Consider the following 27,177-nt stretch of genomic DNA (forward strand, 5'->3'; position numbering starts at 1 on the left):
ATTACCCAAAATTTGATTATTTTTAAAGAAATGTGTTTACAACTACATACTATGCATCATATAATAGAGGGCCACAACTTGCAACTAATTGTGTCACCCTTTAAAAAAAAAGTTATTGGTATTATTGTTATTCTAAAATAATTATAAAACCTGTTTGCTTCATATACGTTACTTCCCATGTTAATTTCAGTCAGTATCTGGTATGTTAATTATGATATTCTAATTTTACTTGTCATATACCAAAAGAGATTATGGGATGGTCTGTTGTCTGTCATCCATCTGTCCATCTATTAGTAAAGTTTGTTACCAAAACTCCTCCCTGACTACTTTGGAGGGTTGCCATGAAACTTTACACTCACAGTCATCCTGTTGTCTAGTTAGGGCTAAATAAAATGTTTGCCACTTGAACATCCAGCATTGCTGAAAACGGGGCAATTTTGAAAATCTCATTATTGCTCCTCCTCCTGATTGGAATTTCATATCAACATGGGGTTTTCACTAAAAGACTTCTTAAGAAGTCTAGTTGTTCCTCGGTGAGAATGGAACCATTATGGCCATCTTGACAGTCTTGTTATCACAACTGCGCCAGAATGGGAAGTCATATTGTCATGGGGTTTTCACCAGAAATCTTAATTATGATGTCTAGTTGGCGCTTAAATGAAAATTCTACTCGTCCGGGATGATGGCAACATCAGCATGGTGGTTTTACTAAAAGGATTTTGATGGTGTCTAGTTGGTCCTAAATTAAAAATGGTGTCTCTCTGATGTTAAATGTGATTGCTACAATGGCCATCTTGAAAATCTGGTTGTTGGTGTCCTGCTTGAACAAAAAGTAATATTGCCATGAGGTTTTCATCAGAAGACTTACTGTGATCTTTAGTTGATCCTCAATGAAAATAATACAAACCTGATGTCCAATGTCACCATCTTGAAAATATTGTTAATGTTAATCGGCTCAGAATGAAAAGTAATATTTCCATGATGAAAAATCACCAATCCGAAATAGATGGTCATATGATGATTGGATTTTACTAAACAGCATATGATGTCTGAGTAGTTGGTCCTAATGGTCCATTCAGACATTTAATATGCATGCCACAGTGGACATTTTGAAAATCTTGTTATCACTATTTTTCTTGAACGAATGGTCGTATCAGTATGGGATTTCCACTGAAATAATTCTTATGATATAAATTAGTTAGTTGTCAATGAAAATGGTGCTAATCCAACTTCCAACATGCTGCGTGGGTTCAAGTCTCGGGTTTGGCCAATGTGAGTATGTGAGAAAGCTTGCCAGTAGCTTCTCGTGGGTCAGTGGTTCTTTCCAGGGTTTTCCCTGGTTTTTCCTCCACCATTAATACTGGCCACTATGTATAGCCTATCTTTTGCTGAAAAATGGCGTTAAACCCTACATGGACAACAAAAAAAAACAACTTTCAACATGACTATCATAATGGCCTTCTTGAAATTCTTGTTGTCACTCTTTTTAGATGGCAGGTCATATTGACATTATGCTGGTTTGAGGGCTGTCCATTAGAACCTAATACTGATACAATGAAATGATAACATTATAACTGATAATGTGCGGACACAGAACGATTTTGGGGGGGGGGGGGATTTTCCTTTTAAATGACTACTTTAATATAGTACTAGACCATGCATATATAATAGTAATACCTACCTTATATCAAAGTGATTCTTTTATCCCTTTGACTTCAACAAGACTGATAGAAAAACAGACTACTTTTAATACAAAAGTTAAATTTGTTTACAAATGTTTAATTGGTCATATCGTAATAGTTCAATGTTGCTTTGGTGATATTTATAAAAGTAGTTATGTCTTACATAAAGAAGAAAATGCTAGCACATCTCGTGCTGCTTTTTTTCATTCATACATTTTCAAGCTGCTCATTCATGCATTTTGCTGCCAATTTTGATAGTTTTATGAAAATATTTAAAGAAGAAATCTGTCTCTGTTTCTCTTTCACCGAAAATAAATATAGGGCACTCATCTAGAGTCAGAAGGACTCTTCTGGGCTTGTTGTCCTGGAAAGAAGCTACCCTCCACATGAGCAATTTGGACATGAAGGCAGTATTCTTAGCTTATCATGGGTACATCAGCAATTTTGATATAAAGGCAGGAATCTTAGCCCATAATGGGTACATCAGCAAAATACCAATAAGAGGTTACTGATGTTGTTGTTGTTGTTGTTGTTGTAATGGGGTTCAATGCCATTTTTCAGCACAAGATAACCTATACATGGAGTCCAGTATTAATGGTGGAGGAAGAACCCGGGAAAACCCTGGAAGAACCATCGACCCACGAGAAGCTACTGGCAAGCTTTCTCACATACCCACATTAGTCGAGCCCGAGACACGAACCCATGCAGACAGAGGTGAGATGGCAGTGATCTGTAATGGTGAGCGCTTAAGACCACTCGGGGCTCCAGAGGTTACTGCATGATGGCCTGCACCAACAACACAACAATGGCTGCATTCCTTGGCCACCAAAGAGGCACACATGCCTCTTCTCTCTGCATGGAGGTTTTGAGCCTCCTTCACTATTCAACATTGGAAGGGGGAAAAGACTGCAATCCAAGTTCACCACATTTCTGGGAAAGAGAATTTGTTAATGGACAGTCAATCAAGGAGAGAAAAGATGGTCCTCATAGAATGGTCTCTAAATCAATCTGTAGCAGATTCCCTGTTCGACTTTGGAGGAGACTCTAAGTGGACTTTTTGTCACAAGACTAAACAACAAGCTCCCCATTTATGTTTCCCTAGTTCCCAGCCATAGGGTCTTTGGTGGTGGACTAAAACCTGTAGTAGGATCATGTGTTTGTTTACTCTTCAGGATGATTCCTGACGTACTTCACAAAGTAAGGAGTTTCTCTGTTTAGCTTATTTTGATAGCTCCTCTCTATCCCCAGTGATCATGGTTCAGTGATCCTCTCAACCAACTGGTAGACCAGGCTTGGACAATGCCCCAGAGGAGGGACCTTCTCGCAATATTGTTTCATATTTGAAATAATGTATGCACTGTGTCCTTCAGAAATTAGTATTGGCTAAATTTCATTGGCTAAATTTCATGCAGTTAATCGGATTGTACTAAATGTGTATTGACATTGTTATAACAGTGTGACAGTCATGTGAATATACATATTAAAAAGTTGGCTGCCTTTGACTTTGTTGGAAATTTATCTTTTACAGTGCATTTGTTCTCTTCCAATTTGGTCACACTGTTTTGGGCACTGATTTAACTCATAAAGTGTAGTGAAACACCTGGGGCATGATGATAAGTTCTATGAAAATCATTGTTTTATGCAGGTTTTAGCAGCTGCTTCCATTTCTTGAACCAAGCTGTGATCAAGATGCTTGTGCTTATAAAGACAATTTAATGCAAATCATTGGACAGTTGGACGAGATCTGAGCAGATATATAGAACAGAATGAGACAACCCCCCCGTACATGGAAAAACAAAAATTTAATCAATTACATAAACAACTGTGACAATACATTACATTAGGAAGATACACTTCTATTTGAAATAAATCTTTCACCGAATTTCAAACACAAGTATATTTATATAAATAGCCAGTCTATTTTAAATTTCAGAATTAGTTCATCATGTAATTGAGTGAACGATCATTGCCTTGTACAGTTTCGTAACCTGCTTATTCCAGTCCACTCCAACTTCACTCTGGTGGTTCCTCTAGGTCCCTTCACTTTTTCCCTTTTCTGACCTCTGAACTGTCTCGCCTCTTTTCGGCCCTCAAACATTGTGTGGGTAGGTAGATACATACATACTTGGATAAATAGGTACATGGATACATCAGTGGATATGTCCATGGAGCTTTTTCCCCTTTCAAAATGAACAGAAGCAACCTAAATATTCTGTTAGTTGTCCTACTGGGAACTGATCATTACTCCCTTCTCATTATGTCAGATATCATTCTATTGGAATTCAGACAGACCACAGGCTGTATGGTCAAGCTAAACATGGCAGACAATAAACAAACCTAGTTTCACAAGATTAATGTACTTCCTAATGGCTATTTCATTACTGATTCCCATTAATATTACACGAGATATAACAGTTCCATTCTCGTCTCAATTACACCAATGAATGAATGAAATTCATTACATGGTTTAACTACATTATTTTCAGCGAATACACACATTCAAGTCTTTAGTATACGTGAAATCATCTGAGATTGGTGAATACAAACGGATTCTCGTAACTCATATCAACTAAAGTAATGCATGAAATCTTAGAATACCCATTTCCTATACAAACAAAACGACAAATTCAAACAATTAGTCAACTTATATAAAGAAGATCATTGTATGAATTCAGATATCTGAAATCAACACAGTTATACACATATCAAGAATATTGATCTACGAATTTAAACGAATAAATTCATGTAAATATAAACAATTAAATTCAAGCAAATCATTATATTGGTATCAACTGATGCAAATTCCTTGTGCTTTCAAGCTTTGTTTGCTTCTGCCAACAAAATTGTATCTGTTGACTCTCCAGACATCCGGCCCCTTTGACCAATGTTTTATGAGAGAATTTCTTCCAAATTCAGTCTCGGAGTCCCTTATATTTTCACTCTTGCAGGAAAATTGCAGACTGACTAGACTTTTTCGATGAGGCCATTTAACCCCAAGGAATTTTCGTGTGGGAACCATGCCCCTTATTTAGCATAACCAATCAGAATTAAATATATTTACTGCCTTTTATAACTAGGCACCAAAATTGCAGTCAGCATGACTTAGAGAATTCCAAACAACAGATCTAGAAAATTTCAAATCTGACAGTTCTGACATAAAATGGAAGGTACCCTTCCCTTTTCAAGTCATCTAACGGTTAAGTAAACGAAGGCTTAATTAAGAATCACTTCCTCTCCTGACACAGACATTAGAAATCATTGCAGTATAGCAATTTAACAAGCACATGTCCCCATAAATCTAATTAATTGTTCTCTGACCCAAATTAATGTGCTTTTAGATCGACAGAAATTTGCATCCTTACATTGCTCTTTGTTTAAATATAAATTTCCTGTAGATCACTGTCATTGTTGTTTTCAAAAGGGCATCAATAGTCTTTCACGCTTTGAAGACAGTAATTCTTGACTAACTTTACTGTTGACCCATATTATTGTTTTCTTTGTGCATTTAGGTCAAATGTTCCATCATTATCAATCACTTGTACCAAAACCAGCATGAAGAATGCAGCATTTCTGTATAGAACTAGCATTGTGGAAAAGGGTATTGGACATGGAATTGACAGGACATGGTGTAACTTTCTATTACAGTCTCAATCAGTCGTCCAAGGTATTATTCCTTCTCAATTGTCAATGTTCTCTTTTTATGTTGTTAATCCAGGTTGGAGGAAATCTTTAGAAATTTTCAGGATGTGGGCTGCTGTTAGATATTGTTTAATAATAAGCTTCATTGGCAAGCCTCAGAAAATGATACTGAGTTGGAGTTAATAAATTGAGTGGACTTGTTATGTAGGATTGATTAGCAGTGGGTTGTCATTGCATATAAGAAAATCAATTAGTGGGATACACTTTGATATTGCACCATATAGTTATTTATAGTAACAGTTTAGAATGCTGCTTAGTATCTCCAGAAAGGATCTATCAGAGAGGATCATAAGTTGATATCACACAGTAGTGTATTACTGAACATAGGAAAGTGTGAGTGAAAGTAAAATAGACCCAGTTACGCCATGCAGTTCGAAGCACAAAATGAAATAAAATATTGGAGAATTTTAGGTAATGGGAATTTGTGAATGTTCTTATTGTATACAGAAAAATAGTGTTTGTTTTTATTCCAAATATTTTCCTGGTGATATTATTGTAAATTGATTGATTTGCAAGAAATAAACACTGCAGTAATTATTCCTTGCAGGATTCCTAAGGTAAAATAATATTTATACATATAAGTAACCTCTTACTTTGTGGAAAAGGATAATTTCTGTCAAGACTGCATTATACCAGCATAAAATCAAGAACTTATGTTAAGCTATTAATTTGCATTTTAAGTTGAAGCATATGGGAAAACAAAGAAATACAAATTCAGAGAACATTACTCACAGTTTCTTAGAATATTTTGCTACAAGTCAGAGTCTAATACTTGGAAATCACATGTCAATTATTAATTCCCCTCTACATTCTCAGTTTGATATCATCCTTAGTTATTTTTGATTTGATCAAAGAAAGGTAACTAAGGTGAGTAAATAGACTTGTGTTATAAATTTGTTTAAGAAATGTTGTGCTTAGGAGGGGGTATCAGGTCACATTTTGTGTGTAGAAGTGGATAACAGCTTATGAAAGGGATAACAACTTACGAAGTGGATAACAGCTTATGAAGGGGATAACAACTTGTGAACAAGATTGTCTCCAGTATTGTATGATCAGATGTGATTTAATATAATGAGTTCTCCACACAAAGAAATATTTTAATAACTATTTTAAAATTTTCAAGGTCAAGAGTAGGATTTTTTTGTAAATATTCGCCAGAAAACGTACTGTCAAGACTGTTTTATTGCTGTATTTAGTGTCTTTGAGACAAAGTATCAAGTTGCATGCCCAGTGCATAGACCAAGGCTATCTTTGGTTCAATGGAAACTAAATATATGGTTTCTCACCTTTGCAAACCAGATGAGATCCCAATTCTCAGTCTTTCTATGCGGTGATAGCTTTTTTTGCTGTCTAGTTTTTTTTAAATATTGGCACTTTATTCTTACCCCTTGAGGGCGTGGCTAATATTTCAGCTTTCCCCATTTTAAAGTGATTACCATTAATATCAAGAGAGCTTATCAGTCCCTTACAGAGAAGGACCTTTCATTCGTGAAGATTTAAGCCCGTGAGGTTTGAGCCACTGCTACCTGCTACCTCATGGACCTGTCTTATTCATTTGTCTCTAGAGGATGTTTTAAAGTCTGCATTTTAGTGATCTCACATGATCTCTTCCTTCTGCCTTCGCACCTTTACTTCCTAAACATGAAGGCATGTTGTTTTTTTTGAGCCAATAGTAGTAGCCCATGTGGATACCATCTGGTGTTAGTCGACAATTCTATAGCAGTGTTGAGTATACCTTATTCTATCCTTAACAAGTTTGTGGGATTATCATTCTCCAACCAAACCAGCAAATTCAGCCATGTGGTAGCAACTTTTAGTTTTATTTTATTAATATGTACCAGTAGTTGGTTTCGGTGCAATGTGGATGTGTTTTGTTTAGTTTAATGCCATTCTTAATAGCAACAATTACTTATCCTGCCACATTTGTGCAGCTAACCTATTTTCATGCTGAAAACTCACTGTCTAATGTGAATACATCCTCCCACAGAATGGAGAAAAGTTAGAATGACCTTTTGCACACCACTCTGTAAGTCACATGGTCATGCACAGAAGGTTGTTGTTGTTGTAGGGTTTAACGCCATTTTTCAGCACATGATAGGCTTATTCATGGCTGCCAGTATTAATGGTGGAGGAAGAACCCGGGAAAACCCCGGAAAGAACCACCAACCCATGAGAAGCTACTGGCAAGCTTTCTCACATACCCACATTGGCTGAATCCGAGACTCAAACCCACACAGACAGAGGTGAGATGGCAGTGATCCATAACGGAGAGCGCTTTAGACCACTTGGTGCCCCCTTGCATAGAAGGTAGCTATTGTTTAACATCTTTTTACAGATGATGATTATGGGAGGGCACAACCCACTGTTGTGGAGATCAACATCCATAATGAAAGGGGAGGGCACAACCCACTGTTGTGGAGATCAACATTCATAATGAAATGGGAGGGCACAACCCACTGTTGTGGAGATCAACATCCATAATGACAGGTGAGGGCACAACCCACTGTTGTGGAGATCAACATCCATGATGAAAGGGGAGGGCATAACACACTGTTGTGGAGATCAACATCCATAATGAAAGGGGAGGGCACAACCCACTGTTGTGGAGATCAACATCCATAATGAAAGGGGAGGGCACAACCCACTGTTGTGGAGATCAACATCCATAATGAAAGGGGAGGGCACAACCCACTGTTGTGGAGATCAACATCCATAATGAAAGGGATGGCACAACCCACTGTTGTGGAGATCAACATCAATAATGGAAGAGGAGGGCACAACCCACTGTTGTGGAGATCAACCTACCTATTATGGCAGGGTGCTACCTGAGACAGGTGTTCGTGGGGCTTGGTTAATGATCATAAAACAAGATTTCATCAAGGCATAAAAGAGCAGCAGACAAGTCTCTGGAGCTCAAAATACTTAATAAGATTGGCAGTTTAATAGCCCTGAATACATTTTAGTCGTTAAAAGGAACAAAAGGAAATCTGCAACGAAAGTTACAGAGGGGCAGATAGAATCAGCATGTTTGTACTGCACCAATCACAGAAGATTCTCCACCTTAGCATCATAGACCTTGGATTCAGAAGCTCTCCTGACCTGAATGATGCAACTGGCAACTTGGCCCGAACACTTGTTCTGTCGGAGAGATCATTTGAGACAAGCCACGTGTGAAGGTGAAAAATGTGTGGGTTTTTGTGGAGGCATTATCACCATTGTTGCGACGGGAGACCGCTTCAGTGAGGTAGAGTCCTGTGTCAATCGATTAACAGGTATAGGAGATCACTGAACCATGGTGCTTGACCAAGCCCTTGAGAAGAGGCTTTGGCAATCACTTTGTGGGAAGGGGATGCACAGCAGAATAACGGTTAATTTGTTAGAGTTGTCCCCTCTTTCTTGCAGTAGGTAAGGAAGGAGGGTTAGAGAACATCTTATTGTATCTGCAGTCGACCTTGTTAGTGAGGCTGCAGTCTAGCAGGAGTTTGGGGACTTCACTGTGGTTGTGCCTGCTTGAAAAGAAAAATTGCAGATGGCCCCTGAGGGCAGTTGCCTGATCTCATTTCCTGATCTATTAAGATTGACTGGGAGTGAAGATGAAATATTACTGTTGGTGATCCAGCAAGTCATCAAAAGTCATAGTAGGAAGGAGGCCCCTGGGACTGTGAGTAGAAAGTATGTTATCTGCTCACCTTTATCTTTCCCTATTCTGAACCTTGAACACCTGCTGATTTGGTTCCTTCAGGTCGTTTCCTCTACATTTCCTCCTTCTTGCAAGGTGGAACCTCACAGAGATTCTCATCAACCCCAATCCTTCTAGGACCAATTTTTCACTACCATTTTGCTTTGGTGGATGAATTGAGACAGATTCCTGATGGGGGCACCTTGCATTCACCTGATCCCAATTCCTATCTGCTCGCTGATACGTTAGATTTGGGCTGGAGAGCTCATTTAGAGCCGGAGAGTATAATTCTCCATGGTTTCTGGACTCAGACCAAACATCTTCATCCGGGTAACCTCAGAGAATGTCATAATCAGAGTTTGCCACATTCTAGGCAGGATGAATGTATTAGTGGACAGCCTGACCAGAATGACTGAGCTGTCCTCACAGTATGGTATCTTCACCACTATGTAGCAGAGTCCCCATTTTCTCTTTGGGGAAGACCTCTAGTTGACCTGTTTGCAACCAAGCTCAACAACAAACTTCCTTTTTACATTTCTCCTGTCCCAAATCAGAAAGCATGGGGAGTAGATGCATTTAGCTTCCAGTGGGATTGCCTTTCTGACTGCTACTTCAAGTTCTGCAAAGAATCTGAACTTCCACTGTTTAGATCATTCTCATTGCCCCATTGTGGCCTCAGTGATCATGGTTCAGAGATCTCCTAGACCTCTTGATAGATCGATCAAGGTCTTTACCACACAGAAGAGATCTCCTGTCACAGCACTGGGAATCACTTCTCAACAAAAGCCCAAATATTCTCCACCTTCACAACTGGCTCATCTCAAATTATCTCTCTGCCAGAACAAGCTTTCAGACGGAGTCACCAGTTGCGTCATTGAAGGCAATGGAGCTTCTGCATCCAAAGTTTATGATGCCAGGTGGAGAATCTTCTGTGATTGGTGCAGTTGGAAATACGTTGATCATATCCGCCCTTCTGTAACTTCCATTGCTGACTTCCGTTTTTTCCTCTTTGAGACCAAAAGATGTTCAGTACCCACTATCAAAGGCTATTGAGCTGCCATCTCCAATACACTTAAATTCTCTCAGAGCACAGACATCTTTTTTTGAGCTTTAGAGACTGGTCTTCAGTTCTCTTGTGCCCAGAATGACTCTTTCCTGTATTATATTGTCATTAACCAAAGCCCCTTATGAACCATTGAGTAAAGCTTCCTTTTTGGATCTCACACTCAAAACGGTGTTCCTTCTCACTCTTGCCTCTATGAGACAAAGAAGTGAGATTCATGCCTTGTCCATTGACTCTGGCTGTTTCTGGTGTATTGGGAATTATGACTGTTTCCCTTCCCTGGCAGCCAGGTTTTCTCACAAAAAATCTGTTACCTTTGGTATCCCCCTTAAACATAGAGATTCAGGATAAACTCATGTGCTCCATACATGCTCTCTGCTTCTATCTTAATGCCCCCAAAGCAAAAAGAAAGGATAGGAAACATCTTTTTCTCCCTATTAAGGGCTCCATAGACCTTTCTGCTGCCACTGTCTCTCAGTGAATTTCTCATGGCAATCAAACAAGCCTATGAGTCTCTCACCGATGGAGTCCTTGCCTTTATGAAAATTAATGCCCATAAGGTTCGGGCCATTGCTACCTCATGAGCCTACTTTAATCATTCCTCATTGGAGTATATCTTGAAAGCAGCCTTCTGGCACTCCCATACTACCTTTTCATCCTTCTGCCTCAGCTCATTAGTGCAACAGAGCATGGGCATTTTTGTTCTGTGGGTCCCAGTCTATAAATGGACCTCTCCCTCTATAGTGAGTATATTTATCAGCCCACTCACTTACTGACAAATTCAACTAATCAATTATGATAGGATAAATAATTGCTGCAATTAAAAAAATGTATTTTGGTGGGGGGGGGGGTAAAACTAATTTTAATTATGCAATACTTACCTGTTGCTATTATGGAATACCCTCTTCCCACCCTGCTCTGATATTTTGCATAATTGTCATCTCTGAAAAAGATGACACATAAGGTGCATCTACCTTCTGCGAATGACCATGCAACAGTGGTCTGCAAAAGGTCAGAAGTTCATACTGACATTTCTCCACTCTTGGGGAAGGATGTATTTACATCATATGGATGGTGTAATTTTGGCATGAAAATAGATTAGCTAAGCAATAGCAAGAGGTAAGTTTTGCATAATTAAAATTAGTTTAACCCCCCCCCCCCCCAACAAACAAAAAACCTCACTGTACATTTCAGTAACATGTAGCACATATAAATGGTAACAGCCCTGCTTAGAGCTGTGTAAAACTGTCCTTGAGACAGCTTTTACAACAATTAAAAGGCAAAGAGTCAGGTATAAACAAGCACCATGTCAGATATTATCTATATAGCTGACAGTAGCTTGGGTGATGGGTTAAGTATTCTGAAGACTGCACTGGATGAGCCCCATGTGCTAATTTGCATAGCTAAAATTCTCCAAGTGGAATATCCCAATTCATGATAAGCTATTGACAAATCAAAGAGATGCAAGATGTGTGTTGAAAAGAAGTACTTATACATCATGTAGGGATAACAGGCCAAATTTAAAATTTCATCTCAGGTTCACATAAATCTTTAAGGACAATGTAACAAAACAATCTATGTACTTGCTCTTTATAAATGCCTACTTGTGTGAGAATTTTCTTTCAGACTAATTGATGTAAAAAAAAAATTATGAATGCAGGCTTACATAAAATATTTAGTTTTCTCTTATATTTCCTATGAAAAGTATAATACTGTTCTGTATATACTTAATTTTTTTATTTTTTGTTGCTTTATTGCATATTTGTATTGTGCTGATATTTTTTGTGTCATAACAATATTAACTTTTTATAAACAGGATAAAATAATGATAATATCCCAGTAAATGAAGATTTTTATGCATGGAGAGGGGGATACTACGACAGTTTGAGATGTGAGTTGTCTTAAAAACTTTAAAGTTAAAAAAAAATTATAGATGGAGGAGACATTGTTCTAACAGAAAACAATCACATCTCATCTGTAGAAGATGCAAGTGAAAATATGAATTGATCTTTCTTGCTAATTTCATATCCAGATGCATCAAGCATGTTTAAGATGTATTGTAACAGTAATAATAATAAAAAAACTGAGCTGGTTACTGGTAGCAGTACCTATGGTATTTATATTCAGTGAGTATATAGTTGCTACCAAAAGAGTCTGACGTTTTATCAGTAAAGTACCTTATAATAAAACACCTTATATGTACTACAAATATATGTATATTTATTGTACAGATACAGTGATTTTGTGTTGTCACAGATTTCATTGTACTTTCTATTGTTAAAACATCAGACACTGTAGTTGCTACCTCTACCAGCTGCTCAAGGTAGAAAACCGATACACATTTCCAGTTAAAGATGAGATTGTGGGGGGCTATGTTATAATAGAGCTCCATTCCCACAAAATGAAGACAGGTACTGAAAAGTTCTTAACTCAGTCCATATTTAGATACATATATAAAACCTCTCATGTGTGAAACGCTTCCTGATCCACAAATGTTTTGGATTTTTCAGGAAAAGTTTCTCTGAGCTGTATCAGTTTCTTACTAAATGGTTTCCTTTGCACAGGTTATGGCTTAAATTTTGCACCTATTTATAAAAATTATCCAATCAGAGTTAAAAGAAAGGGAGCCTCATAAAGATGGGTACCCACTCTGTACAAAAATAGTAAGATGGTGGCACTCTGCACAACTGAAACGCCCCTTAAGTTGCGTTGTTATCGCTACATCATGGTCATAATGAGAACATAATGCTGTATGTAACATATTCAACATGTAAGGCTGTATGAAAACATATTCAACATGTAAGGCTGTATGTAACATATTCAACATGTACGGCTGTATGTAACATATTCAACATGTAAGGCTGTATGAAAACATATTCAACATGTAAGGCTGTATGTAACATATTCAACATGTAAGGCTGTATGTAACATATTCAGCATGTAAGGCTGTATGAAAACATATTCAACATGTAAGGCTGTATGTAACATATTCAACATGTAAGGCTGTATGAAAACATATTCAACATGTAAGGCTGTATGTAACATATTCAACATGTACGGCTGTATGTAACATATTCAACATGTAAGGCTGTATGTAACATATTCAACAAGTAAGGCTGTACATGTAAGGCTGTATGTAGCATATTCAACATGTAAGGCTGTATGCTATAAATTCATCATGTAAGGCTGTATGTTACATATTCAATATGTAAGGCTATATGTAACATATTCAATATGTAAGGCTATATGTAACATATTCAACATGTAAGGCTATATGTAACATATTCAACATGTAAGGCTGTATGAAAACATATTCAACATGTAAGGCTGTATGAAAACATATTCAACATGTAAGGCTGTATGTAACATTCAATATGTAAGGCTGTATGAAAACATATTCAATATGTAAGGCTGTATGTAACATATTCAACATGTAAGGCTGTGTGTAACATGTTCAATATGTAAGGCTGTATGTAACATATTCAACATGTAAGGCTGTATGCAACATATTCAACATGTACGGCTGTATGTAACATATTCAATATGTAAGGCTGTATGTAACATATTCAACATGTAAGGCTGTATGCAACATATTCAACATGTAAGGCTGTATGTAACATATTCAACATGTAAGTCTGTATGTAACATATTCGACACGCTGAACTGAACATTCAGATTAGTTTCTTTATTATTATTCTTAATTATATTTTATCCTCCTAAAATATTAAATATTCATTCACACATTATTTTCAAGGATGATTTTATCCATGAAAATAGATTGATTGAAAGACAGTAATTCTCAGACCCTCATGTTGATTTGTCTTGATAAAGCATTAACCACCATATTGGACAGAGGCATCTGTTCCTGCTCTATAACCTGTAAAACCCCATTAAACTTGAAAATATTATGCTCCCTCTCCCATTCTCCCCAATGAAATGCTCAGTCCTAAAATGTGATGTATGTTATTAGTAATTGCAGACAAATAATATTCTCTTTGATCTGTAAATCCCACTCTTGCATCTTGAAAGATACAGTTGAATTTGTATGTAACCAGGCATTTCAATAATGTTTACTAATTCCCTTTCCAATATGTAGAATATTTCACACCTGAACCTCTCCAACTCTAATAAACATCTCACACATCTCATTCAAATCTAAATTTTCTATACACATTGGAATTTGAGAAAAGCATGTTGATCAGAGATCAATACCTGTTCTTATCCTTAACTCCTGTAAAATGGGGAATCAACCAGCTGGAGTGAAAGCTGTCCAAGTCTTGACCATGTCATTGCTGTAATAACATATTCCAAAACTGATGTAGAATCTTACCATTGTGTTGAAAGATGCTAGTCTGTGTTAACTGCAGTAAAGTGAAGCCTCTATGTATGCTGCTGAAGCATTTACCTCTCTGATATCACTTTCTTTTGACCGCTGAGAGCCATGCACTAGTGTGTTCTGGTAGTGCTGTATTTTGACTCCATATAACATAGTCCCTTGCTATAACTTAACTTTTAAGTGCAATACAGGGATCCCATGACATAGTTTTATTTTGGTTTGGTCATATCTCAGTTGTTTTAAGTTTCTCGCTTTTGAGAACTAATCCTGTTGTGGACTATCACCTCAATATTTATTGTTGTTGTTGCTGCATGTACAAGATATCCCAGTATCCTTGAAACCGATTTCATTACAAGGTGGTCACACTTACCCGGGTATATGGCATATACGGCTCCCACAAACAGCATTACAATGACTGGGGGTGGGGAGAACTGTATGTTAAAGCTCAGATAGGTGTAGGCACATATGCAGATAGTTACTGTAAATTGACATTATTTAAGTATGTGAGATTCCGGGTTTTGTTGATTTAATAAATTAAGATATAAATACCCATTATGTTTTCTTTTCAACAAATGTTATTTCTGACATTCATTTTTGTGAATTTCATGTACCATCTTGTTTGTTAAAAAACCTGAATGATCCCAATAAAAATAAATCAAATGAATTCCTAATAGGGTGGATGAGTGGACTATTGTAACTCAATTTTGTCTGGTTCGTCTCAATATCTACTCCAAAAAGTTCAAAACATAGCTGCTTGGAACATACTTAGAGTACCATGATCAGAGCACACCTCTCCGATGCTCTGTAGCCTACACTGGCTGTCCATTCGATCAAGAATCAAACACAAGATTTGTTCTCTGTGTTACTATTCACTGACGGACTCTAGTCCAACATACCTATCAAACCTCACCCATGTGTACACACCAGCAAGATACTTACACTCCTCTTCTGACAATCGTATACTCATTATTCCCACTGTGAAAACATTCATATGGACAGCATTCTTTTGCACACCAGGGCCCAGCAATTTGGAATGAATTGCCCACTGAACTTAGACACAAAGACACGGTGATCACATTCAAGAGTGCTCTCAAAACTCACTTATTTCGACTGCAAGAACAAACTTAAAGACCTAATAATGTTTCCTACCTTAAATATTCTCAGAATGTTTTTTCTATGTTTTCTCATTTCATGTTGTTTGTGTTTGTAATCATATTATTATATGTTTTTTATCTTATAGGTGTTGTCTAATGTTGTAAAGCGCTTAGAGCTTCTAAAGATTAATTGCTATACGGAGTCCTCATTATTGTATATATATATATATATATATATATTGTTGATATTGTGCATGTTTGAGCAAATAATAATGGCACAGTGAGAAATATAATTTGGCAGTTACTGTGAAAACAAGACATGTTGAAAGAGCACAAATTTACTGAAAGAATTGCATCCAGATATGTAAGAACTGAACAGAAATCATTAATTTGTAACAAATGTAATGCTAGAAAAATATACTTTCAAACTGGAATGCAGCATAAGGTTCAAGTTAGGTTGAGGCAAAACAAAATATTTTCATGCAAAAGAATATCTTTCCAATCTTATGAAATATTAAAAATCAAAGAATGTAAATTTAGGTGATCCAGTTGTTTACAAACTATAAGACCTAAAAGGAGAGATGTACAAGGCACAAGGGTTTTCTTTAACAAGCAGAATGATATAGACAAAGTTGAATAGATAAAAAAAAATAAACAGCAAAAAACAGCACAAAGTCTGTATCAGTGAAATGGAAAAGATATGATCAATTGTGTATTAGTTGGATACCAGCTGAAAACATTATGAAAGTAAAATAAACTAGGTACCAAAAGTACATCCCTCCATCATAAACTGGAATAAAAGACATTTCTTTTCACCAGAAACAGAAGAGGCACAAGACATGAAAATATTAAAGAACATAGATAATTTTAGGTTTTGAAAGTTAATGAGTTCATTGAATATATCAAATATGATCATTGTTGTTGTTGTTGTGGGGTTTAACGCCATTTTTCAGCACACGATAGGCCATATATGGCGGCCAGTATTAATGGTGGAGGAAGAAACCGGGAAAACCCCGGAAAGAACCACCGACCCACGAGAAGCTACTGGCATGCTTTCTCACATATCTACATTGGCTGAATCTGAGACTCAAACCGGCGCAGACAGAGGTGAGATGGCAGTGATCCGTAAAGGCGAACGCTTTAGACCACTCGGCCACTCGGGGCCCCAAGTATGATCAAACCAGTGCAATAGATCATGAAGAGTTAAAACATACATGGAAAAAGACTTGTCTATGAGATTTCCAAAAAAAAATGAAAATCACAATAGCTGATTTAATCATGAGGTCATTTAAACTTTCATATCACAATCAAAGAATGAATACCAGCACATTGCAGAATTGCTCAGTCAGGTATGAATTTTTTGGCCTCCACTATCTTACAGTGGATTGTCGTCACAATCAAAAGAGCTTATCAGTCCATAACTGATGGAGACATCTCTTTTATGAAACTGAAAGCCCATGAAGTTTGAGCTGTCACTGCCTCATGAATCTGTCTAAATCACTTTTCCTTGGAGGACATCATGAAGGCAGCATCTGGGCAGTTCTATACTACCTTCTCTTTTTATCTCTGCTCATTAGCACAACTAAGCACAGGTATTTTTCCAGTGGAACCCATAATTGCAGCACAGCATGTGGTCAAGATAGACACAGACAGTTTGTAAAGAGAATCTCTCTAATAGTTAGTTCTTTCTATTTTTTCAGTTTCTGATCAGTTTTAAAATATTGGCCTACCCACCTAAGAAATTAAACTCTGTAATAGTGACTGATAAGGTATTGCAGCTTTTTGGAAGGGGGGGGCGGCACTAATTACCCTCACTATGCCCTCTTCCCACCCTGCTCTTATTTTCTGGTGTACTGTCATCTCATTCATTTCTGCAGATGCACAAGTAGACTGTGTCTTATTGACAATTTTCTACTCTTTGGGAGGATGTATTCGGACAGATGAAATATTTTGACACAAAAACGTAATAAGCTGCATAACAGCAATGGGTAAGTAATGCATAATAGGAATTATTTTTACTCCTCCCAAATCCCCCCACATATAAGTTATGTGAGTGATATAGGAGCAAAATATCTAAAGGATATTATCTTTACATTAAGTTACGTGCTAAGTACATTAGTTTTGACCATATATGAAAGAATATTCTGATAAGAAGTTTTTAATGACATAGTATGGTTTAAAAATGTATTGACAATTACATTAAAGGATTAATTGCTAAAGAAGGGATTTCATTGATTTGCAACAACATTTTGCAATGGAGACTGATATGAGAAGGAATTTCATTGATGTGACAACACCATTGTTTCAACACAGACTGATGAGAAGGGATTTCATTGATGTAACAACACCATTGTTTCAACATAGACTGACGAGAAGGGATTTCATTGATGTAACAACACCATTGTTTCAACATAGACTGACACATTTAAAGCTGATGTTACATAGATAAAAGATATTATTTAGCAGAATCCATTCAGGTAAATCCAAAATAATTGAAAAGATAGATTTTCAGAACTCATTAGAGTTAGATAATGTGTTGTAAATACTGTTGCAATATTTGTTAGAATTGGAACAGATTTGAGGAGAAAGCTAATCTTATGCTGAGATATATATTGCTGTAAGGTTTTCACAAAGTACCAGCACAGAGTATCTACATTATAAATAAATTAGATTTCAAAAGTAAACATTTATGTTAAAATATGAATAGATTGTTGGCCATGTTTAAGTCTGAAACTACACCCCAGACATTACTTCACAGTTATGAATTTAACTTGGGTTTTTACAGTTAGATGTCATTGAAATAAAAGAGTCTGGAGTATATGCATTTTATTTCAACTTGTATGTTACAAATGGCTACAGTCTATATATAGTTTTATATTAGATTAGAAATAATAATAATAATAATAATAATAATAAAGACTTTATTTAGAAAAGGTAACTCAGTTAATTACAAAACTAATCTACCTTGAGGACTTCTAGCTGTTATGTACAATATATACAGTATAAACAATTAAAAGTTGGGTTTTTTACACTGAAGTTAAAAAGGGACTTTTTATCCTAACAGAATCAAAGATCTGTCTCATCTATTTTGGGGGGGAGAGGAGACTGTTAGGGCGGGTTCCCACTCTTGTTTGGTTATCATTATGAAACATAGTGTTGTTGTCCGGATAAACTAAATAATGACATAAAATATGAAATTAATGGATGGAATAACAGAAATCTGAGCAAAGATATAGAATTGAATAACATGAGCCCCAAAATATAAAATATAACAAACAGTTACAAAAACAAATTGAAATTAAACATGTCAGTTGACTGATACACTTTCTCTTAGAAATAAAATTACCAAATTTATAAGAAATGCAATTAGCCATTCTAATATACCAATAAAACAAATTTCATCATGAAATCGAGTGAATGACTGAACTCATTGGCACAGCATGCCTGCATAACCAGGTTGCCTCTGGCCTTCCAAATTCCATGTTAGTAACATAATAATAGTAATAATGAGGACTTTGTATAGCACCTAATCTTTAGAAGCTCTAAGCACTTTACAACATTAGACAACACCTATAAGATAAGAAACATAATAATATTATTACAAAAACAAACAACATGAAATTAGAAAAACATTAAAAAATAAAAAAACCTGCTGAGAATATTTCAGGTAGGAAACATTATTAGGTCTTTAAGTTCGTTCTTGCAGTCAAAATAAGTGAATTTTGAGAGCCCTCTTGAATGTGATCACTGTGTCTCTTTGTCTAAATTCAGTGGGCAATTCATTCCACGTTGCTGGGCCCTGGTATGCAAAAGAACACAGTCCATATGACTTTGTTTTCATAGTGGGAATAATGAGTATATGATTGTCAGAAGAGGAGCATAAGTATCTTGCTGGTGTATGCACATGTGTGAGGGCGGATAGGTATGTTGGACTAGAGTCCAACAGTGAAATGTTGCACAGAGAACAAATTTTGTGTTTGACTCTGGATCGAATGGATAGCCAGTATAGGGTACAGAGCAGCGGGAAGGTGTGCTCTGATCATGGTACTCTAAGTATGATCCGAGCAGCTGTGTTTTGAACTTTTTGAAGTTTCTGGAGTAGATATGGAGATGAACCAGACAGAATTGAGTTACAATAGTCCAGTCTTGAAAGTACTAGTGAACACACAAGTGTTTAGTGGCATCAACTGAAAGATATTTGCGAATTGAGCTGATGCGTCTCAGCTCAAGATATGCAGCCTTGCATATGTTCATGACATGTTCGTGCAATGTGAGAGTACTGTCCAGAGTAACGCCTAGGTTTCATACTGATTGTGTGAATTTAATGTTGGCGTTGCTGATATTTATTGTTTGAGGTAAAGGATGTGAATGAGAAAGTCTTTGTGTTGCGATCAGAATGGCCTTATCATTCATCTGCAGCTTGTTACAAGTCATCCATGATTTCACATCAGAAATGCACCTCTCTACACCTTGGATGGTAGCATCAACTTCAGTTGGGTAGCTAGATTTGTATATTTGGGTGTCGTCAGCGTACAGTTGGTGAGACACTGGATGATGATCTATGACACTTGAGAGCGACTGAGTGTACAGAATGAAGAGAACAGGTCCAAGAACAGACCCCTGTGGAACACCACAACATATATCAACTGGGCTGGAGTGTATTCCATTTGCAGATACAATTTGTGTCCTGTTGACCAAGTAGGACTTGAACCACAGTAAGGCTGTATCATGAATGCCAAATACATGCTGGAGATGGTGAAGTAATGTATCATGGTCTGTTGTGTCAAATGCTGCAGACAAATCAAGGAGGGTGAGAACTGTAATCTTTCCACTATCCAATGCGGAGAGTCATTAACTACTTTTAGAAGAGTAGTTTCGGTACTGTGGCAAGGGCGATATGCAGATTGTACATTGCTAAAAAGACTATTTGAATTTAGATGAGATACAAGCTGGGATAGAATAACCTTTTCTAAGATTTTTGAAATGAATGGGAGATTTGAAACTGGGCGGTAGTTCTTTAAATCGTTATTGTCTAGTGGTGGTTTCTTCAGCAGAGGCTTTACAATGGCAGTTTTGAAAAATGATGGGAATTCCTCAGATGAGAGAGATGTATTAATAACATCAGTTAGTGAAGGCAATACTGGATCTAAGCACTCAAGCAGCAGTAATGTTGGAATTGGATCAAGTTCACATGACTTTGGTACATTCTTCATCACGATTGTACGTACAAAATCCATAGAGACAGGTTCAAATGCTAATGGTTGCCGCTCAAATTCTGTATCCCAACTGTATCCCCAACATGTCAGTTTCATCGTATTCTCTTTCCTTTTCTCTGTATCTCTCCAGCCTCTTCTGGTCATTAGCCACAACTTAGTTGTTTGCTCTCTTTTTCCACTCTATGGTGTAGATATGGAGCTTTTTTACGTTTTACTTTGCTTTTCCTATGCAAGTGAATCTACTTCTGCCTCTTCTGATCATCAGCCACAACTTAACTGTCTCTATTTCCACTACATGGTGTTGTTGTTGTTGTTGTGGGGTTTAATGCCATTTTTCAGCACACGATAGGCTATACATGGCGGCCAGTATTAATGGTGGAGGAAGAACTCGGGGAAAACCCCGGGAAGAACCACCGACCCACGAGAAGCCACTGGCAAGCTTTCTCACATACCCACATTAGCCGAATCCTAGACTTGAACCTACGCAGACAGAGGTGAGATGGCAGTGATCCGTAACGGAGAGTGCTTTAGACCACTTGGCCACTCAGGGCCCCTAGAAAGGCTGAAGACATGAATAAATGCTGATCAGCTGGGGGGCTGGAATAATTTGAAAGGCTGAAAATAATCTGGCATTGCTTGTTATATTTACAACAGTGATGTCCTGAAATCTTGTGTTCTGGCTTTCAACTCAAATTGGTTGAACCATGTATGTCACCAGTCAACATAAGATTAATTTATACACTTTGAAAAATGGCAGGGTTTCGCAGTTTGAGGAGAAATTACATGGCTTGTACTTGTAATCTGATGAAACATCAGTATTGTCTGGTTTTAATGGAACACAATGATGACCAGTATCTTTCAAGATTCAGTATTCAGATGATCTGACATATACAATATTTTTCACATAATGGCAACATTGGGGCTTCAAATGCTTTCCTCTTTATTAACTATGGTTATAAAATGAGACAGATAAATCTGTTGCTTAATCATTTACATACATTAGCTTTGATTTTTTAACAAAAGAGGAAAGTAACTTAATTTTTGTTGTAGTATAAATTTATTGTGAAAATCTCACTTTAATATTGAAGTCCATTATATTTTGTCTCCATACTTGGCTAATGAAAAGATTGGTCTCTTATCAGCCTGGAAGATTGTGTAGAATGTAAGACAACACATAATTGCTTACATGACTGGGCACACATCAGCAGCATGTAATATTAATGGCTTTTTCTTGTTGGGCTATTATATATGTTTTAGTCTGTACTTGAAAGTCATTTATTCTTTTTTTTTTTTTTTTTAGTGTTGTTGATGAAGATGAGGTATTCCAAAGGAACATCATATCCCTATGTAAATGTTATTTTTGATGCAAAATAATATGCTGCACCTGTGCACCATAGAGATTTTTATTTTTATTTTAGTGTAGTCGTATCCTTATATGAGTTACTTGAAACCTCTGCTGTAATTATTATTGTTAATAGTAATAGCATATTTATGTTGTATTGTTTATTTTATTTTATTTGTAAGCTTCCATTGAATCATATTTCTTTCTCAGGAAGCATTCTATCTTGATCAAGCTTCATAGCGTTAATTAAAGCAATTTCTCGTTTTCTTCTATGAATCACTTATTGATCAGGTGGAAATTTATTACTGTTGTCAACCTAATACACACTGTGTGCATCCTAAAAGATAGTATGGGTAAAACATCAATAATATTACAAACAGCGTGTGCATAGAAATATAAATACAAATCATAAAACCATGTTTCCATCTCTTATATGCACTTTCCGATGATATTATAAAGTATTTACCATTGACACCATAAATTATGTTCACATTTCACAAATATATATACACCTTACTGTCTTGAAAATCTTGTTATCGCCATTTGAATGGAAAGTCACATTGACATGGATCTTTCACCAGAAGACTTTTATAATGTTGGTTTGGTCAAGAAGCTACTGGCAAGCTCTCTCACATACTCACATTGGCCGAGCTCGAGACTCGAACCCATGCAGACAGAGGTGAGATGGCATTGATCCATAACGGTGACCGCTTTAGACCACTTGGGGTCCCATACATGAAAGTTGTAGACGCCATTTTTGATGTTGAACAAACCATTCCATCACATTGCGAAATCTGTATTGGTCTGTCTGTCTTGCTCTGTCATTATAGGATTACCAATTTATAGGAAATCTGTATTGGTCTGTCCTCTGGAGTCAGTCTGAAATTTCCTCAAGATAGAAAATATAATTTCATTATCTGCATTGCAATGAGGTAGAGTTACTTTAACACTAAAGTCAATTCAATCCTACCCCAAGAATTCAAGTAATGTTAATTATTTTCTGCTCTTTAGTAATCCAGCCATAATATAAAAATTCTTTTCAAATTACAGTGTGATCCCACTATAACACGGTAGTTGGGAGAATTACCAGTGTATAGGAAATCTGTATTGGTCTGTCTGTCTTGCTCTGTCATTATAGAATTACCAGTGTATAGGAAATCTGTATTGGTCTGTCTGTCTTGATCTGTCATTAAAGAATTACCAGTGTATAGGACAGTGTCTGTCTGTCTGTCTTGCTCTGTCATTATAGAATTACCATTGTATAGGAAAATATTGGTGCTTAAATAAATTTGTTAAAAAACATAAATATTATTTTGGCAAAAAATGTGTTTTTGAAAACAAACATTTTCACAAGAAAATTGGGTTATTCAGGTTGGGTGTTCACAGCTCCTTCTGCCTTCTATGAGGCATATCAAGAAATATGTGCCTAATGACACTTTTTCGGCAAGTTTTGAATTATAAAAAATAAAGTGTGGTGTATGCTTATGAAGGCATGCTGATATAATATGGTAGGTTGTAAATTGCATTCATGGGAAAAAGTATGTACCCTGTAGCAGTGACAGAACTAAATTTGACTAACTTGAAAAGATCCATTGACAATATCTACATTGTACAGAGGTCAGTGGTATGCTAAGTCGTTTTTTAGTGAGAACTGCTGTATTATTGTGGAATCTGGTTCACAGCTGTCAAACTCTTAAATAATCCAAATGTCAGCAAGATTTATTCCTTCATGAACCCTCAGGTTTTTTGGGGTGGGGTGGGGTTAGTTCATCTTGGATTAAGTTGCTGCAATCATGGGTAAATGATGAGGATAGTTATGGAAACCAACCATTATAAATAATTTAGATGCTTTGTAAATACTCTATAATGTCCCATTTTTAAGACTTGCACTTTTATTGTACTTTCACTGAATGACTAGACTTTGTGTTTATCATTTATCAGCTGTGGTTTCCTTTTGCTTATAGGAAATCAATAAAGTGTGGGATGCACACAGTATAAAACCAGACAGTTTATGCATAGCTATTCACTTTGCACACATTTATCAAAGAATTGAAGATGTTGTGCATGTATCGTAAACTCCTCAATCAGAATAATATTGGGCAAATGTTATTTCAAATTGATAAGCTTAAATCTCTAAAGGTGATGCAAATTTTTCAGCTGAATGAAGATGGTCGTATTAACCCATCATGCCTTTTTTTATGTTGGTTAAAGGGATTGATGTACATCTATATGCAATCTATCATATATTCTTGTGACTGCAAACTCAAGTGCAAATCAAAAGTAGTTATTTAGTATTTCCAACAAAATTTCACAATACTGCTCTATTGATAAGAAAAAAACAATAAGACCACTAAACGTTGCAAAATCATTTTTGAGTGTTGGGAGTGGGATGCAGGAAGAACTGGACAGCTATTGTTATGTGTAGCCATCATAACATAACCTTTGGTGAGAGATACAATGTTTTATTGTTAATTGTTTATCATGTGTAAATACACTGGGGTGTATATACGACTTAGTACATAGGTGAGTTTCGAGTGGAAAAAAATAATACAATATTGATTTTGTTATTGTTCTCTTTTAGGATAGAACATTTATTTCAGAGAACAATGTTGGGACAGTCTGTTGGGAAGTGTGGCCACAAGATAATCCCTCGGGACACTAAACCCAGATTGTCTCACATGTTCAAAATGCACCTGTAAGACTCATTGAATCTTTTGCATGAAATGAACTAATCAAATCTGAAATCTAGCTGATTCCAGACATTCATATAGATGGCAAAAGAAACTTCAACCCACCTTTTAGAGTGGAAAAAATCAGTTCACAACCAATATAAATCTACAGCTTCAATGGAATCTGTGCTGGGGATTGATGATCAAGATAGACTATTAATTATGCCAAGTTAAAACTCTCCACTATCCATCTTAAATCATCTAAAGATAAAGGAAGAGTAGGAAACATCTTTTCCTTCCACTTAAGGGCTCCAGTAGAGATTTCTGCTGCCACTGTCTCATGGTGGATTGTTCAGAAAGCATATTGGTCATTTACTAATTGAATCAAAAAGCACATAAGGTTCTGTTAAACCTTTGCTACATGATGGTCCTACTTTAATCATTCTTCCTTGGAGTACATAATGAAGGCAGCATTTTGACATTTCCAATCTACATTCCTCTTTCTTTTACCTCCCCTCAGTAGCTCAATAAAGCACAGGCATTTTTTCTCTGGGACCTATTGTTGTAGCACAACACATGGCCCAGAAAGAGAACAATGTTCTCTAATGAAAAACATGGATCTCTCCCTCAGTAGTGAGTATGTTAATTTTCTAATTTTGATCAGTCATAACAAGGGCATCAGCCTACCGTCTTGACAAATTCAGTTATACAGTTGCAATGGGTAATGTATTGCTGCTATTAAAATGTATTGCAGGAGGGAGGTAAACTAACTTCAATTATGAATACTTATCCGTCACTATTGTCAAATACCCTTCTCCCACCCATATCTTATGTCTAGCCAAAATTGTCACCTATGAAAAAGATGACAGTTCTACACATTGCCTGATTTGCACATTCAGCAAAACCTGTCTTGTGTGACCACAGCTATGGAAGACCACTTGTCTTGAGAGATCATGTTCCCCTTGCACAGATTTGTTGGTTATGTAGTGTTATGACCTGCCATGAGAAACAGCCTGTCTTGAGTGGCAGTTATTTTGGCAGAAGGGGTGGTTTTTCAAGACAGGTTCTACTGTAATGGTAATGGGTTGGATCCCCAATTTGTTTACCTGGTACACATTAGGTATTACCCTTGTACCATCTAGGCCACTCTCATGGCTTATTGTTGTCTTAATTTGAAATTAAAGTGGTTTTGTGTAGTAAAAAAGAAGTTTTGGGATTAGTGGTTTCCGGCACAGGAATCCAACGTGGTTATTTAGTGCCAAGGCTTGACCAAGGACATACCAGCTGATCTGAGCTAAAGCAATGATAGTGGCAGATCCATAAATATTATTTAATAGGGCGCAAGGGAGGTTGTAAACAAGTATGCATGGGATGAGTGGAACAGAACCCCCAGGTGGTGAAGCTCTTGGAAGCTTCTCATTTTTAAGCATTCCTAGAGAATAATTTTAACTCTCTGTATAGAAAATTTACTCTAGGAAACAGTTTGTTTTTTTGCTCTTCTTTTGTTGGGATGTGCCTGCCCCATCCCTCTACACCACTCCCATTTACCCTTTTTGATTTGAACCTATACCCTTGTGGTCACAAGTTCAGCACGCTACAAACCAATGAACTACCATGTCCTCAGCCTCTATTAGCTGACTTGTATGACGACAAATGGGATAATGCTCTATATGACTCTGACCCTAGCTTTGCTGTACATTTTGTCCTCAAAATTAATGTGACCCTAGCTTTGCTGTACAGTTTGTCCTCAAAATTAGTGTGACACTAGCTTTGCTGTACATTTTGTCCTCAAAATTACTGTGATCCTAGCTTTGCTGTACATTTTGTCCACAAAATTATTGTGACCCTAGCTTTGATGTACAGTTTGTCCTCAAAATTAGTGTGACACTAGCTTTGCTATGGTTTGTCGTCAAAATTAATGTGACCCTAGCTTTGCTGTACAGTTTGTCCTCAAAATTATTGTTACCCTAGCTTTGCTGTACATTTTTTCCTCAAAATTATTGTGACCCTAGCTTTGCTGTACATTTTGTCCTCAATTATTTTGACCCAAGCTTTTGCTGTACAGTTTGTCCTCAATTAGTGTGACCCTAGCTTTGCTATAGTTTGTCCTCTAAATTATTGTGATTCTTGCTTTGCTATACAGTTTGTCCTCAAAATTATTGTGACCCTAGCTTTGCTGTACAGTTTGTCCTCAATATTATTCAAACCATTTGATATTCATAAAATGTATTATAATTAGAGGTAAAATTATTTGTAAAATAAAAGAAAAATATTGAGGAACTCAGTGATTTAATGTTGAATTTATGAAACAAGTTGAAATTGAGCAAGCACATCCCAACAAAACAAGAGCAAATATAAACTGTTTCAAAGAGTAAATTTCTTTACAGTCAGATAGAT

General features: G+C 36.6%; 1 protein-coding gene across 2 annotated transcripts in view; it reads left to right on the top strand.

The window, feature by feature from the left end:
- The window catches only part of LOC149782797 (CD109 antigen-like), a 642,407-nt gene that overhangs the window by 378,712 nt on the left and 236,518 nt on the right, over positions 1 to 27,177 (top strand). The gene's annotated exons all lie outside the window — the stretch shown is intronic.

Source organism: Sinohyriopsis cumingii, chromosome 15 (assembly GCF_028554795.1).
Source record: "Sinohyriopsis cumingii isolate HCF-2022 chromosome 15, ASM2855479v2, whole genome shotgun sequence".
Taxonomy (NCBI): domain Eukaryota; kingdom Metazoa; phylum Mollusca; class Bivalvia; order Unionida; family Unionidae; genus Sinohyriopsis; species Sinohyriopsis cumingii.